This window comes from Panthera uncia, assembly GCF_023721935.1.
Source record: "Panthera uncia isolate 11264 chromosome B3 unlocalized genomic scaffold, Puncia_PCG_1.0 HiC_scaffold_1, whole genome shotgun sequence".
Lineage (NCBI taxonomy): Eukaryota > Metazoa > Chordata > Mammalia > Carnivora > Felidae > Panthera > Panthera uncia.
The window spans coordinates 27604407-27618731 of NW_026057582.1; the positions used below are offsets into that span (position 1 = coordinate 27604407).

General features: G+C 53.2%; 1 protein-coding gene across 2 annotated transcripts in view; it reads left to right on the plus strand.

Annotated features, from left to right (window-relative positions):
- The window catches only part of MIDEAS (mitotic deacetylase associated SANT domain protein), a 65916-nt gene that overhangs the window by 13637 nt on the left and 37954 nt on the right, over positions 1 to 14325 (plus strand). Inside the window, exon 1 of one of the 2 annotated variants that reach the window (XM_049611378.1) lies at positions 12279 to 12356. The exons of the other annotated variant lie outside the window; for it this stretch is intronic. The gene's annotated coding sequence lies outside the window, so the exon portion shown is untranslated. Of the gene's footprint in view, positions 1 to 12278; positions 12357 to 14325 lie in introns of those variants that run through there. 2 annotated transcript variants of the gene reach the window in all.

Below are 14325 nucleotides of genomic sequence, written 5' to 3' on the forward strand. Positions count from 1 at the left end.
AATCGGAAACAGGCTCCAGGCTCCGAGCCATCAGCCCAGAGCCTGACACGGGGCTCGAACTCACGGACTGTGAGATCGTGACCTGGCTGAAGTCGGACGCTTAACCGACTGCGCCACCCAGGCGCCCCAATATATTTTTAAAAAGTAGAACTTGAAGCCATTAAAAAATGTCAATTTCCTTTTACCTATCAGTATTACTCTTGGCAATTAATTCTAAGGAAATGATTCTAAAGAGGAAAAGAGCTATATGCATAAAGATATTTATAGCAACATTGTTTAAAATAGCAAAATTAGGCTGTTTAAACAGCCTAAATGTTCCACATAGCTATGTAATTCATGAATTCATGACACCTAGATCCAGTGGAATATTGTGCCATTGTTAAATGAATATGAAGGTGATATTAATTCACAGGAAAATGTTGATGAATTTCGGTGAAAATGGTTTCTGTTTTAGCAGGCAAAATTGCACACATACTTCAGTGGGTAAGAACTGATTACATTGGTCATGGTATAAATTGGCATAAGGTAAATACTGGATTTAGGTGAAGTGGTTATGAATAGAGTATTTGTGTGTTTGCAATTGTTTTAGTAATGTATGTAATTTATATACCTTTTTTTTTTTTTAAGACCTTAAGGTAGCAAAGACTTTGGATGTGGGTGGGAAGGCCAGGGGGAGGAACCTCCAAGCCTCGCATCTGTTACCACGGGGAAGACAGAACTGCTGTGTCTTATCAGCCACCTGCACTGCAGGGGCTGGAGAATTCAGATTGGCTAACGGAGTCTTTTAGTAATGGAAGGCCTGACTTCACAGACTGTCGGACTGTATAACTCTGGGGCTCCCGGCATGGACTCTGCCTGATGCAGGTGACCCCCCCCCCCAAGTGGCCTCAGAGCCCCCAGACGATTCTTCACACCTGGTTTTCCAGGGAACCAGCCCCATGAGTATGTGTGGCCCTGAGGCCCGCCTCTGAGCCACCCACTCACCTCTAAGCTGCCCGGTCTCAGCCACAGAGGGAGGAGGCCTGTTCTCTCTTCTGCAGTTCCAGCAGGCAGCAGGGAGGGTGTGCTTTGCACACTGACCTCCTGCAGCCCTGCCTCACCCAGGTATAGAGCCCTAGTGAGTTAGTGTCTTGGGTGTTTACAGTATTGCACATATTTATTAAAGTACTGAAACTCTGAGTTGCCCTTTATTGCTAGCCTCATAAACCCCCCCCCCCCACATTTATCCAGTCTACCTCTGGCTTAGCAGTCAGGGCCCTGTGAACCCCCATCTTGCCATGAGCTCTGCTGGGACTCGCAGCTGCCGGTGTGGCCTTGTGGCTGAGCAGCTGACCTTCTTCTGACCACCTTCTCATATCTCTGGCATCTCAGAACCTTGGGACTCCAACACTCCCCCTTGGTTTTGCCTCTCTGCATGTGCGCGTGCTTGCGTGTGTGTGTGTGTGTGTGTGTGTGTGTGTGTGTGTAGCCATTTCTTCTTAGTGGGGAGCTTTCTTGACATGTGGAGTGTCTATTTGGAGGGCCTGCAATCCTCCTTTCCCTGTGACCAGTGTGGTTCAGGGCAGGAAATGGAGACTCCTCGGTGTTGTTTGGAGTCTGAAGTGGGTGGGGGCTGGAGAGCCCTGGGCAGACCTTGTGCGGGCAGGTTGGAGCCTGCTAGAACAGAAGCCACCGTAGCAGTGCACGTGTGGAGAGATGTCCAGGCCCTGCTGGGGCCCTGGTGATTTATCTCAAGCACCGATCTGCTAAAACCAAATTCCAGAACTGTCAAAGATTTGGAGTTTCTTTGTTCTGAGATCAGGCTAAAGTGGGGCCTGGTGGCTAGAGGTTTGCCAGGGTGAGGGAGAAATTGGACAGCACGTGGGCTCAGGGCTCACCTGGACTCATGAGGGGTACTGAGGCCAGTTTCCAGTCTTCCACCGTGTGTTTGGAGGCGGGGGTAAAGAATGTCCACATGCTTCCCTAGAATATTAGGTACATTCCTAGATGCCGTGGTCCCATCTCCACCCCCTACAGCGACCTGGAGCCTGCTCTAATGGGGTCATTGCTGGTGGTGTGTGTATTAACTACCACAGAATCTAAGTAACAAGCTGTCTTCCTGAGCCCAGGACCCAGCAAGTAGGGCTCGTCTCAGTTCCCTAATTTAGAGACCACGTGCGTGCCCCAGGGTTGTCAGCAGCTAGACTTCTTGAAGCTTGAAACACATTTCCATAGAAACAATGCTATAAATGGCGATTGGGTTCCTAGGCTAGCCCGCAAAGAGCCCTGGTGTCACCTCTGGAGTTGCTGAAATAAGGTATTAGTAAAATTGAGAGTGAAAACGCAGCACTAAGAGCTAGCACCCAGGACGTTAGAGGTTAAATGGTGTGGGTTTATTTGTGTGATTTTGTTTCTTTAGAGAGAGATGTCTTTCAGAGACCTCCTGGTAAGGGAAGCTCTGGGGCAGGCCCCCTGCCCACAGACATAGCCCTTTCCCTCCCAATTTCCATCCCTTTTTCCTTCCTCATCAAGCTGGGAACCTGGGCCTCCCTGCTTCTAGGGAGTTTGGCTGGGGTATTTTTATGGTGACTAAATCCTGTTCAGTGGCCCTTACATCATCAATATCATCATCATCGCCATCATTGTTATTTAAACCATCTTGATCAAGTTAGAATAAACATTACACCTTAGCAATTTATGTTGTTCAGAATCCTCTTCTGATTGCTGCTAATGTTCCTGGGGATGTTTTAACATAGTTTGTGGGTCCACCTTTACTATTTCCTTGTGTTCATTTTGTCACCGTAGCATGATTTCATCAAGTGTTTTCATCAGATTGTTTCCATGTGCCAGCCTTTTCATGTTTCCTTCTGTTACCATACCATAGTCTGAATGGATTTCATTCTTTGGGTCTATATACAGGTGCCATGAGCCTCTCTTGTAAAAACTCCTCTGTGATGGCATTTTAAATTATATTCATGGAATCTGGTCTCCCAACCGTAATTACCTGATCAAGGTCTTCAACTCTTGCAACACAATGCCAAATCACATTCTAGAAAGGTCTGAACAGCTTATAGTGGCCCAGCAATGTCTGTGCAGCTGTTTCCTAATGGCCCTGCCATCAGCAGCTTTCTTGTTTTATTTATTTATTTGCACGTGGACTCCAGGCCATGATGGGTCCTTAATGGTGTTTTAATTTGCATATCTTAAATTGCTGCTGAGACCTGTACATTCTTTCTCTTGATGATTTACTGTTTGTGTTTCCTCATGTGTCAACCTGTGTTCATCTTCCGTGACTGCGGAACCTCCCCACCTTCTTCCGTCTCCTTAGACTACTTTCCTATTGGGAGACACAAAACCCTGCCTTCCTCACTCCCTCCCTCCCTCCTGGGTGGGGCTCCACCCCTGGCCTGGGCTAACCCGTCTGCACACCTGCCTGGCTCACCCCCTTGCTGACTGGGACTGATGCTCTGGGCGTGGAAGGAGGAGAAATGGAGAGGGACAGGCACTGGGGGCCTGATGGAAGCTAAAGAGGGGGTAGGTGTGAGACAGGGGCCTGCCTGAGTGGTTCCAAACTAGGTTCATACAGTGACCTCCTTGGAGGGGGCTGCTGGGGAGATTCTGGGAGGAGCCACACACAGGCTGTCAGGGCTGGAGAGGGCATTGGAGTTCATCTGATTCAAGGGTCACCCACTCAAAGGCCCGTAGGGAACAGGGGCATTCTCAATAGGAAAGGCTGGCTGGGTATAAGAAAACAGCACAAGTGAGGTGGTCAGTGGCCAGGGAAGGGGTGGAGAGTTAGGGTGTATGAGTCCCACCATGGCTCTGCTCCTACCCCGGTGTTGCTCTCTCCTAACGCTGTGCTATTCACCTCATGGAGCTACTTTGCTCCGCCTCCAAGAAGGAGGGCTCAATGTGGCCAGTGTTCCAGTCTTTTTCATGACAAACCAGAAATCCTGATTTTTCGTTTAAATCTCCTGCTTAGAAAAAATGTTGGTAGCAACTGTAATTCACTTCAGATCAAATGCATTTTTTTTTTAATTTTTTTTTTCAACTTTTTTTAATTTATTTTTTTGGGGACAGAGAGAGACAGAGCATGAACGGGGGAGGGGCAGAGAGAGAGGGAGACACAGAATCGGAAACAGGCTCCAGGCTCCGAGCCATCAGCCCAGAGCCTGACGCGGGGCTCGAACCCACGGACCGCGAGATCGTGACCTGGCTGAAGTCGGACGCTTAACCGACTGCGCCACCCAGGCGCCCCTCAAATGCATTATTATATGGGTCAAATAAAACCTATCTGGGTGTGAGGATGGATTGTGAGCCTCCAGTCTGTAACTCCTCATTATTCAGCTTCCTTACTGGGAAAACATAAGTTCGGAGACATATGCTCATAGAGCAGAGGGAAGGGCTCAGAGAGTCCAGGGGTTGAATTCCATCTGTATGACCTTGGAAGAGCTGTTTCACCATTCTGAAAGTCAGCTTCCTTATCTGTATAATGGGGACAATGGCTTACTCTCTGGGTGGATCCAGTGGATCCAGTGGGCTCAAATCACATCAAGCATTTAGTAGATCTTCAATAAACATGTTGATAGAGCCTGCATGGGATCATCCAGAAAACTAGAGGAAGAACCAGGCTTAGCACTTTGCCCTCCTGACTCCCAGTCCAGAGCTTGTTCCATATCACTTTGGCCTGCATCCATGGCAGTTTCTGGAGGCATCTGGAACAGGGGTCCTTCTGATCCCTAGGAAATTGTAAGTCACTTTATGAAAGCTTGATTGCCCGACAGCTACTGAGCTCAGGTAACGGGGTCTCTCAGTTCTGTGGACTTCACCTTGCAGGCTCCAGAACCCAGGAGACTGAGCCTCAGTAGTCGTAGTTGTGGTAGCAGTAGTATTGAACCTAAGAAACCAGTAATTGTAAGCTGCACCATTATTTTATGTACAACTAAGAAAGAGAAAATGCTACTGATTTAACCACGACGTGCTATCACTTACAAGACGCGTCCTGATTTCAGAGATGTTAACTGTGCATTTGGAATGGAAGAAATAGTAATAAAAGTCATAATGATAATGTTACATTTTACTGCTTACATCAAATTCTCACATATATGATTTTTATTTGTGCATTGATCAACAGGCATTTACTGAGCACCCACCATATGTAGGCACTGTGTAGGTGCCAGGGATCCAAAGTGATGAAGATCTAGGCTGTGCTCTGATCCTAGGAGGGAGATAGCTCTGTAAGCAGCACGATGTGTAGAACAATGCATCAGGATGGAGGAAAGATGAACAAGGGCATACCATGGGAGTTTAGGGGAGGAAGTGGCCACTCTGATTCTTAGGAGCAGAGACAGAGACAGTTAGGGGTGCTTGGGATTGACTTAGGAAGTGTTCTTAGGAGGAGGGGAGTGAAGGAAGCAGGCTAGGGCTGGGGGGGAAGCTATGCAAGGAAGGATGTGTTGCAGCTGGAGCTAGCTTCAGCCAGACCCCACAGGGATCCCAGAAGGATGAATTGCACCAGCACAGAATTGGTCTCACCTTGAGGCAAGGGGCCTGACCTTTTGGACCCATTCCCCTGCCCCACCCCCTAGTCAATCATTGGCTGCAGTGCTCTCTGGTAACAAAGTCTCCCTTTGATTTTTTTTTTTTTTAATCTTTATTTTTGAGAGAGAGAGACAGAGTGTGAGCAGGGGAGGGACAGAGAGAGAGGGAGACACAGAATCTGAAGCAGGCTCCAGCCTCTGAGCTGTCAGCACAGAGCCCGAAGCGGGGCCTGAACCCACGAACCGTGAGATCATGACCTGAGCCGAAGTCGGATGCTCAACCCACTGAGCCACCCAGGCACCCCCAAAGGCTCCCTTTGAAAAGGGGGTGGCCAGGGGCGCCTGGGTGGCTCAGTCAGTCGGTTAAGCATCTGACTTCGACTCAGGGCATGATCTCACGGTTCGTGGGTTCGAGCCCCGTGTCAGGCTCTGTGCTGACAGCTCAGAGCCTGGAGCCTGCTTCGGATTCTGTGTCTCCCTCTTTCTCTCTCCCTTCCTCGCTCTCTCTCTGTCTCTCTCTCTCAAAAATAATTATTTAAAAAAATTAAAAAAAAAAAAGAAAAGGGGGTGGCTGTGAGCCCTTAGTAGCCAACACAGGCTTGATAAAGGAGATCTGGGAGGGCTCCTGCAGTATACATTCCAGTGGCCTTCCTCTGCTTAGAGGGATCAAGGAAGGCTTCCTGGAAGAGCTGTCATTAAGCTCAAGTCTAATGGGAGACTGGGGTGTGGGTTTACCTGTGGATGAAGGTGGGGGGAGGAGGAGCATGTGTGAGCTAGCAGGCATCTTGGAGCACTTCAAGTTGCTTGGCTGTGTGGCCCTGGGGCTGGGAAGTAGGGCAGGGCCGGATTGTGCCTGAAGTGTATACACCTAACAGTTTGGCTAACGGTCTCAGCTTTTTGCAGTAGGATGCTGGGAACTGTTGCAAAGGGATGTGATCGCTCTGATGGCAGTGCCGATGGTAAGTGTGCAAGACTAGAAGCGGGGAGATCCATCAGGAGATGAGGGAAGGTGATAGCCAACCCTTATAAAAGACTTCATATGTGCCAGATACTGTTAAGCTCTTATCTCCATTTAGCAGATGGAAAAACCAAGTGGTTAAATAACGCGCTGAAGGTCATCAAGCTCACGTGAGGCATGATTTGGATTCAGGGCGCGGCTTTTGCTCTTAACCTGTATTCTCCCCTGAACATGAATTTGGGATTCTAGTCCATGATGTATCAGTATTTGTTTTCACTTAAAAATGATGCTCCTAAGCATACCCCATTGCACACACTAGATCTTGTGGGTCCCGTTCCTCCTGGCCCACTGCCACAGGGTGGGGAGGCTGAGCTCCAGAGAACAGCCAGTCATGGAGTCTGTCTCCGGCTGGCTCTGCGGGAGGCACGGCACTGTGCTGAAAGGAGACCTTTGGGGAGCCGGCAGCCCGGGCTCTGTGAAGAAAGGGTGTTTCTGCCCCCGTGGCCCTGCTGGCCCGCCCTCCCTGGCAGCCACACCTGTTTTGTCCTTCTCCCTGCACCCAGCCAGACGGCTCTCCCAGAGTGACAGCAGCAACTGGGGACATCTGCGGAAGCTCCCTCTCGGGCCTGACAAAGGCTCTCAGAACCTGGCTCGGGCCTGCAAGAGAGAGAGGTGGAGGCGAGGGTAAGTGGGAGGACCAGAGGCTGCAGACAGCTGTGGGCTGGTGTGGCCCTGCCCCAGAACAGGTGAAGTAAATGTGAACTGAGGAGGTGGGTCCCCTGGGTTTGCAAGGGTGAAAGAGAAGACAGTGCAGGGACTTCTCAGCACACGCTGGTTTCACTTAATGGCTGGGGTGGTTTTGAGCTCCCTGTCCTCAGAAAGGACAAAAAGCGGTGAGGAGAAGCCATGGCCATCAAAAGAGTGTCCCTATTCGGGCTGGGTGGGTGGCGCTGTGGATGAAGTTTGGTGGAAAGGACACAAAGAGGGACTGGGAGAGAAGCCTTGGAAGGACACTCGGATGGAGCTCTGTGTCACTGTTGGAAAGCGTCTGGGCAGAGCCCACCCTGAGGCTGGCAGGGGGTGGATCCAAAGGTCTTTTCAGGGGGAAAAAAAATCTTGCCTGAACTAGGTTGTTGAAAGGAAGAAGCTAGTTTTAGAAGGGGGCATCGGCTAAAACAGTTAAAATAGTAACACTTGTAACCCCTTATGTGAACATAGCGTGACATAGTCATAAAGCAGGGTTTTGTGTTTTTTTTGTCCTTGTGATTCTCCCAAGCCCTGAGAAGGTGGGCACTCTTTCACTGTCGATGTAACAAAATTCAGTACATCTGTTATTGGCCAAAAAAGTGAGGCTCAGAGAAGGCGTCGGTTTCCCTAAGATCACACAGGGTGTTAGCTTTAGTTAGGCAGAACCCCAACTCTGTCCTGGTTCACTGTTTTTTTCCACAACCTCTCTTTCTTCTTCTTTTTTTTAAAAGTTTATTTACTTATTTTGAGAGAGAGAGCGCGCATGAGAGAGGCATGGAGAGGAGAGAGAGAGTCCCAAGCAGGCCCTGCGCTGTCAGTGTGAGTCCATTGTGGGGCTCGAAGCCATGAACCATGAGATCATGACCCAAGCTGAAGAGTCAGACGCTTTACCGACTGAGCCACCCAGGTGCTCTAAACAACTTCTCTTTCTTCTGTTGAGACTGTAGGTAATGAGGTCTTAGAGGTAGTACCTTTACTCTGCAAAGGGAAAAGACAACGAGGACATAAGGAACATAAGGAACCCAGTATTGTGGATTTGTGATTTCCCCAACTGTATTCGTACCCTCAGTTCCCCACATTCTAGTAAAGGTTGCTTATTCACTAAAACACATCATGTGTGCTGGCCTCCACAGAAAGATCCTGACAGAGAACGGACAGTGGAAAAAGGACAGGAATGCAGGCATGGGGCTTGGGGAGAAAACCTGTTTTTAGATAGTGACTGATGGCAGCAGAAAGTTAATGGAGCTGGGTAGGCGGAGGAAGAACCTGCCTTCCTTGGAAACTTTTATTTTTTTTCCTTAGCGACACCTTTATTTATTTTATTTTTTTTTATTTTTGGGACAGAGAGAGACAGAGCATGAACTGGGGAGGGGCAGAGAGAGAGGGAGACACAGAATCGGAAACAGGCTCCAGGCTCCGACCCATCAGCCCAGAGCCTGACGCGGGGCTCGAACTCACGGACCGCGAGATCGTGACCTGGCTGAAGTCGGACGCTTAACCGACTGCGCCACCCAGGCGCCCCGCGACACCTTTATTGGAATATAATTCATATACCACAAAATTCACCTTTGGGAAAAATTTTTTTTAACGTTTATTTATTTTGAGAGAGACAGAGGCAGTGCGAGTCAGGGAGGGGCAGAGAGAGAGAGAGAGAGAGAGAGAGAGAGAGAATCGTAAGCTGGCTCTGCACTGCCAGCTTCGTGGAGCCCGATGCAGGCCTTGAACCCACAAAACTGTGAGATCATGACCTGAGCTGAAACCAAGAGTTGGGCAACTCAACCGACTGAACCACCCAGGCGCCCCCACCCTTGGAAGCTTGTTAATGGTCCCAGAGATGGACATTGCTGATGGCCACTCAGGGCAGTGATGGATCACTCACTCTGAGCTGAGTCCAGAGAACTGATGCAGTCCCAGGAAGCCTCTGCTTTCACTGGGACTCAGAGTTTGGAATCCTGTCAAGGGTGCTTTATTTCCTGGAGTGTTTCTCAGCAGACGCACTCACTGGGAACTGGAGCTCTGTGCTCCTCTCTTCCCTGCAGTTGGTAAAGGTCCATGGTGGAAAAGAGCCCACTCTGTGGGGAAGGTCCTGGAACACGTTCTTTTTTTCTTCTCTAAAGGGCATCCTTCTTGGCTGCCCCAGAGGTTAGAGCTTCTAAAACCAAAACTTTCACTTCACATGTCAGTGATTCTGCACTGTCATATCTGCAGCAAAACCGACCTCCAGGGCTTTCTGGAAGAGCTGCAGCTGGCTGTGCACACCCTCCTCTGCCTGCCTGTGGGAGGCAGGCTTCTCCTAATAGGCAGGGGCCATCTGAGACTGCCTGGAGCCCTCCTCTCTTGCACATATGCCCCCTTCCTTCCTCTCTTCTTTCTGAAGTAGCCCGAGTTTGTTAGTGTAGTTGGGGTGAAAGGATGTGCTGTTCCAAGATGAGCAGGACCCCTTCAGGTCACTGACTTCTGTTTCTCATGCACCCTGCCACCTTCCCCTACTCCTCCTGCTGCTTCCTGGGCCAGGCCCAGCAGCCGGCAGCAGCGGCAGCAGCAGCAGCGTGGGACAGGGAGGAAGTCCTGGCGCGACAAGGTGGAGTGGGGAGTGCCCTCTGGAGTAGCTCCCGCTTACTCCCTGGAGGCTGGGCCCTGGCTCCATGGTGGCAGGCTCTTCTAGGAATGTGTTCCCCAGCTGGGTTTTCTGGTTGGTTGGGAACATCCCTGGGCTGATCTGCACTGGCTCTCAGGGGCTGGCTCAAGGCTGGCTTGAAGCCAGAGTTAGGGGTTAGGGGGAGGGGATGGCCACAAGCCTGCAGAGGAGGCCACAAGCCTCCAGAGTCAGGGGTTAGGGAGGCCCTAGGGGGAGGGACAGGATGGCCACAAGCCTGCAGAGGAAACCTGGCAGCAGCGGGCACTGAACACGAAGTGGCTTTGCTTTTGTTTCCGTCACTTGGATGAGGTGTCAGTGGGGAAGAAGAAATGAGACAAATGGAAAAAACAAAAAGGCTTTACACTGAATCTCTGCCAGGAGTCCTGACGGTCTAGCCTCTACTTAGGGGCCTGCATACCTGAGCACCCCAGTCCCTCAATGGCTCACTGTCTTCCTCTCGGGGAGATGGGAAGAGGAAGAGAGAAGTGACAGATGATTGGCTTGCCCTGTGATCTTGGGCAAGTCACTGAACCTCTCTGAACCTCAGCGTGCTCATCCATAAAACAAAGGGGGATAAAACCCTCACACACACAGGGTTGTTGAGGAGGCTGTGTGTGGGATGTGCTTTGAGAATTGTCAGGAACAGTACTGTCATATCAGATGCTAAATCCGAGTGCCTGGGCTTTTCTTTGCTGGAGGTGGTTTCCCTGGCTCTTCCATTCACTTTTTACAATCACAGAATCATGGGTTTTAAACTGGAAGGGATTTTAAGAGGTCATCTGATCCAGTCCCTTGGTAGAAGTATCTTTATTTTGAAGATAAGTCTGTGTTAAGGTGTCATTATTTTGACATATCTATCCTACTATGGCACACAAATAAGCCCTTTTCCTCCTGGGTGAGGTGTGAGCTCCAGATGCACACAGGTGCTTCGGCCAGCAAAGGGGTGGCCTAGGAAGAGACAGGAGTGCTTCTTAGGAGGGGGGGGGGGGGTAGGTCTCTGTCATCTGCTTTCTGGGGGCAAAGGCCCTTGCCCTGCAGGCTCAGAGAAGGTGTGAGAATCCCATTCTGCTGCCTCTCCCCTTCTCCCTGAGACAGCAAGAGATGCACTTGCTTCTGAGGACTGGTCACAGGGGGAAGCAGCAGCCAGGACAGAGTGTATTCTTCAGTGTTTTTTCCTTCAAGGGCAGACTTCCTTCTGACCCATTTCTTTGGGAAACACAAAACCCCAAAACAAAAGGAAAGAATCTCCCTTGGACTTTCTCCTGGCCCTGGAGCTTCAGTTGAATGTGGGGGCCGACAAGAATCTCCAGAGCAGCAGAAATGTTTCTCATCGTCCCACCAGCCAGGGGGCCTGGGCGGTTAGCTGGGAAGGCAGGGGAAATGTGGGCAGGCAGTGAAAAGCTGCCCCCACCGTGCCCTCCGTCGCCAGAGTTAAACCCAGGAGCTCTTCATTACCTAAGCAAGTGGCTCTTTTATAGGGGCTGGGGCCAGTTTCTCAATAACCTTTGTACCACCAGGATCCTGGTGAGCTAAAAGCGAAACTTGGGGAAACTTAATGAAGTGGCCTGGGAGAGGGCTGTGCATGATTTACCGTATCCCAAGCCAGAGTTTTCTTTGTGGAAGAAAGCGACTTGTGTCCTCCCCTAACATCACATACACACTTTCCTGGCAGGCCCGATGGGTTTCCAAGCATTTCGTCACCGTCTCCTTCTGACCTTGGTGTGAAAGGAACGAGCCGCGTGGCCTGTTGGTTCCAGCAAAGCCATTGGGGGCGCCGGCCTGGGCTGAGGGAGGAGGGCGACCCACTCGGGAGTGGAGGTGAGGTCTGCTGGAAATCCCCAGCCCGGACAGCCGCCCGAGGTTTGAAGACGCCTTCTCCGGCCTTATTTGGTCGCAGGAAGTAGGCGGCGCTAGGCCTGCTGGCTGCGAGGCCGACCCGAGACAGTTGTGCTGATGAAGTGGTGGAGCTGGTTCCTGCTCGCCGCCGTGCCGCGCGCGCCGGCCGGCCGCTGGGCGCTCCGCGCTCCCAGCCCGGAGTTGTGCAATCCTTTGTAGCACGCCAGAGAGTCCTCCTCCTTCGCTGTTGCCTCTCGCCCTCTCTCTCTCTCTCTCTCTTTTTTTTTTTCAAGCTGTGAGCTCAACCGATGAGTCAGAGCAGTGCAATCCTGACACTGCATCGCAGGACTGGGGGTGACACGGAGGGAGGGAGAGCGATCGCGAGGCAGACACCGCGGGCGCGGGGTGCGCCGAGGCTCCTGCGCCGTGAGCGAGGGGTGACAGCCCGCGCGTCCCGCCCGGGCCCTGCCAGCAAACTTCCCAGCCTTGGGAGGCGCGGGCTGGCGGAAGCCCTGCGAGCGCCGCGGGGAGGCGACGGCGCCTGTTTGTTTTTAAAATCCGGGAGTGCGTGCAGGCGGCTGGAGCCTGGGAGGCGACCGAAGGCGGCGGCCCGCGGAGGAAAGAGGACAGCCGATGCTGGAGCCCGGGCAGGAGCCGGGTAAGTGGGGTGCTCGGCCGGCGGCCGAGGCCTGCACGCGGCGAGAAGCAGCCCGCCCTGGAGGCGGCGGCCCAGGGACCCCGGAATGCGCGCAGGCGGTGGCGGCGGGGCGCGCGGGCTGCAGCTCTGCAGGCGCGGCCCGGAGCGGGGGCGCGGGACTGCGGGGGGCGCGGCGCGTCAACTTCTGCGGCCTGGGCGGCCGGGGCGGGGTGTGCGTGTGTACGTGCGTTCGCCGCTCCGCAGCCCGCGCGTCCGCGGCCCGCACCGCCAGCCCGCAGCTGCGTGTGCCCCGCCAGCCCGCCGTGTTTGTGCAGCTACGCAGCTCGCGCGCGGCCCCCGCCCACCCGGGCGCGGCCCCGGCCGGACCCCCCTCCCCCCCCCGCCGCCCCGTTCCGAGCCGCCGGGTCGGTGGCCGCGCAGGAATACGGCTGCTCCTCCCGCCGGAGAGAAACGTGGTGTCCGCAGGGAGCGGCTTGCGTGACCGAGCTCAGGCCCGGGAGGCGCCGGGAGGGGCTCGCTCGAGCTGCAGGAACTTGGCGCGGGAGCCCCTTCCCCTGGTCCTGCCAGTGTGCACGGCAAAGTGGACCTGGAAGCTGTGCCCGCGCCGGGACTTTAGGGGACAGACGTGCAGGGGCGGCAGGGAGCTGGGGCAAGTGCAGCAGAGGCCTAAACTGGAGCGCTTAGGGCGGGCAGGCGGCCTCACCCCGCGCTCCTCTGCGCTGCTGGCGCACCTAAGACCTGTCATCCCTCTCGGCCGCCCCCGCACGCCCGCGCCGCTGCGGCCTGCCGAGCTCTCCGCACACCTCATCGTGGACTGTTTGGGGGTGCCCGTCCGGAACTCGGGAGCCCGGGTTTTGTCTGGACCCTGCACATGGCCGGCTTGGTGGAGGTGGTTTGACCCCCCCCCCCCCCAACTCATGCTTACAGGAGCGTGTGCACTAGGTTGCCCCTCTTGAGGGCCCCCATCCAAACAAGCCTCTGGATCAGGGCGTGGTGCCGCCCTGGGGTTTTCAAGCCTCAGCCCCAAGGAAGGCCAGTCTGGAGGAGGTACCTGCCACTCAAAGTGGTGGCCACTGCGTATTCCAGCCCAGCCTCCAGAGCGAGCTGCTGGAAAGATGAAAGGGGAAGTTACTCGCCCCATTTAAAACTTTGTTGGTCACAACTTTGGTGGCAACTTCCTGCTTCCACCATCCCACATCGGATTTGTGTGCCTGCCTGTGGAGCCTGGGTGGGGGGCCGGTGGGATCAGAGAAGAGCTGGCTGGCCAAGGCTGACTGTGGAGGCCACCCAGGCACGTGTGTGCAGGGGATCCCTGTTGGCAGTTGTGGCTGGGGGGAGGGGAAGTCTGGCTGGCTCCAGCAGGGGGAGCCTGGCCTGGTGGCGGCCTGGAGGCCTGGCCTCCTTGTCCAGGCGGCTTCAGGATTGAGACTGGAGGCCTGATGAAGGTGGAAGAACTGCAATTCTGAGGAGAAACCTCTCCTCCCTTGTGGGGCCCCGGCTGAGGAGAGGAAGCCACCTGCTTTGCTCCAGAACCTCCCAGGGATGATGTGGCACATGATCAAAGAAATGCACCCTTTCCACAGGTAGTTAGGTAGCTTCAGGACTAAGGGGAAAAAGAGAAACCTTCCCAGGTTGAGAATTTATGGTTCCTCTTTTTCCTACTGCTCTGGACGTTGAATAAGAGGGGTGTAAACATTCAATTACTGTGATAAACCATCTCATTGCCTGGCCCTGGCCCAGTCTCCATTCTAATTGGATCGATCTCTGGCTAGTTACTCTGGTCTGAGTAGCTCCTAGGGGACAAGGTGGTGAAGAACCTAGAAGGTCCTCCCCCCCCCCTCCCCCCACCACTGTACAGCTTGCTTTGGGACAGTCTGCCCAGTGCCAGTGTGGCTTTTCCAAGTAGCAGGCAGAACTCTCACTCTATGCTAGGAGAGGGTGCCCTGGAATGTCTATGGGGATGAGAATT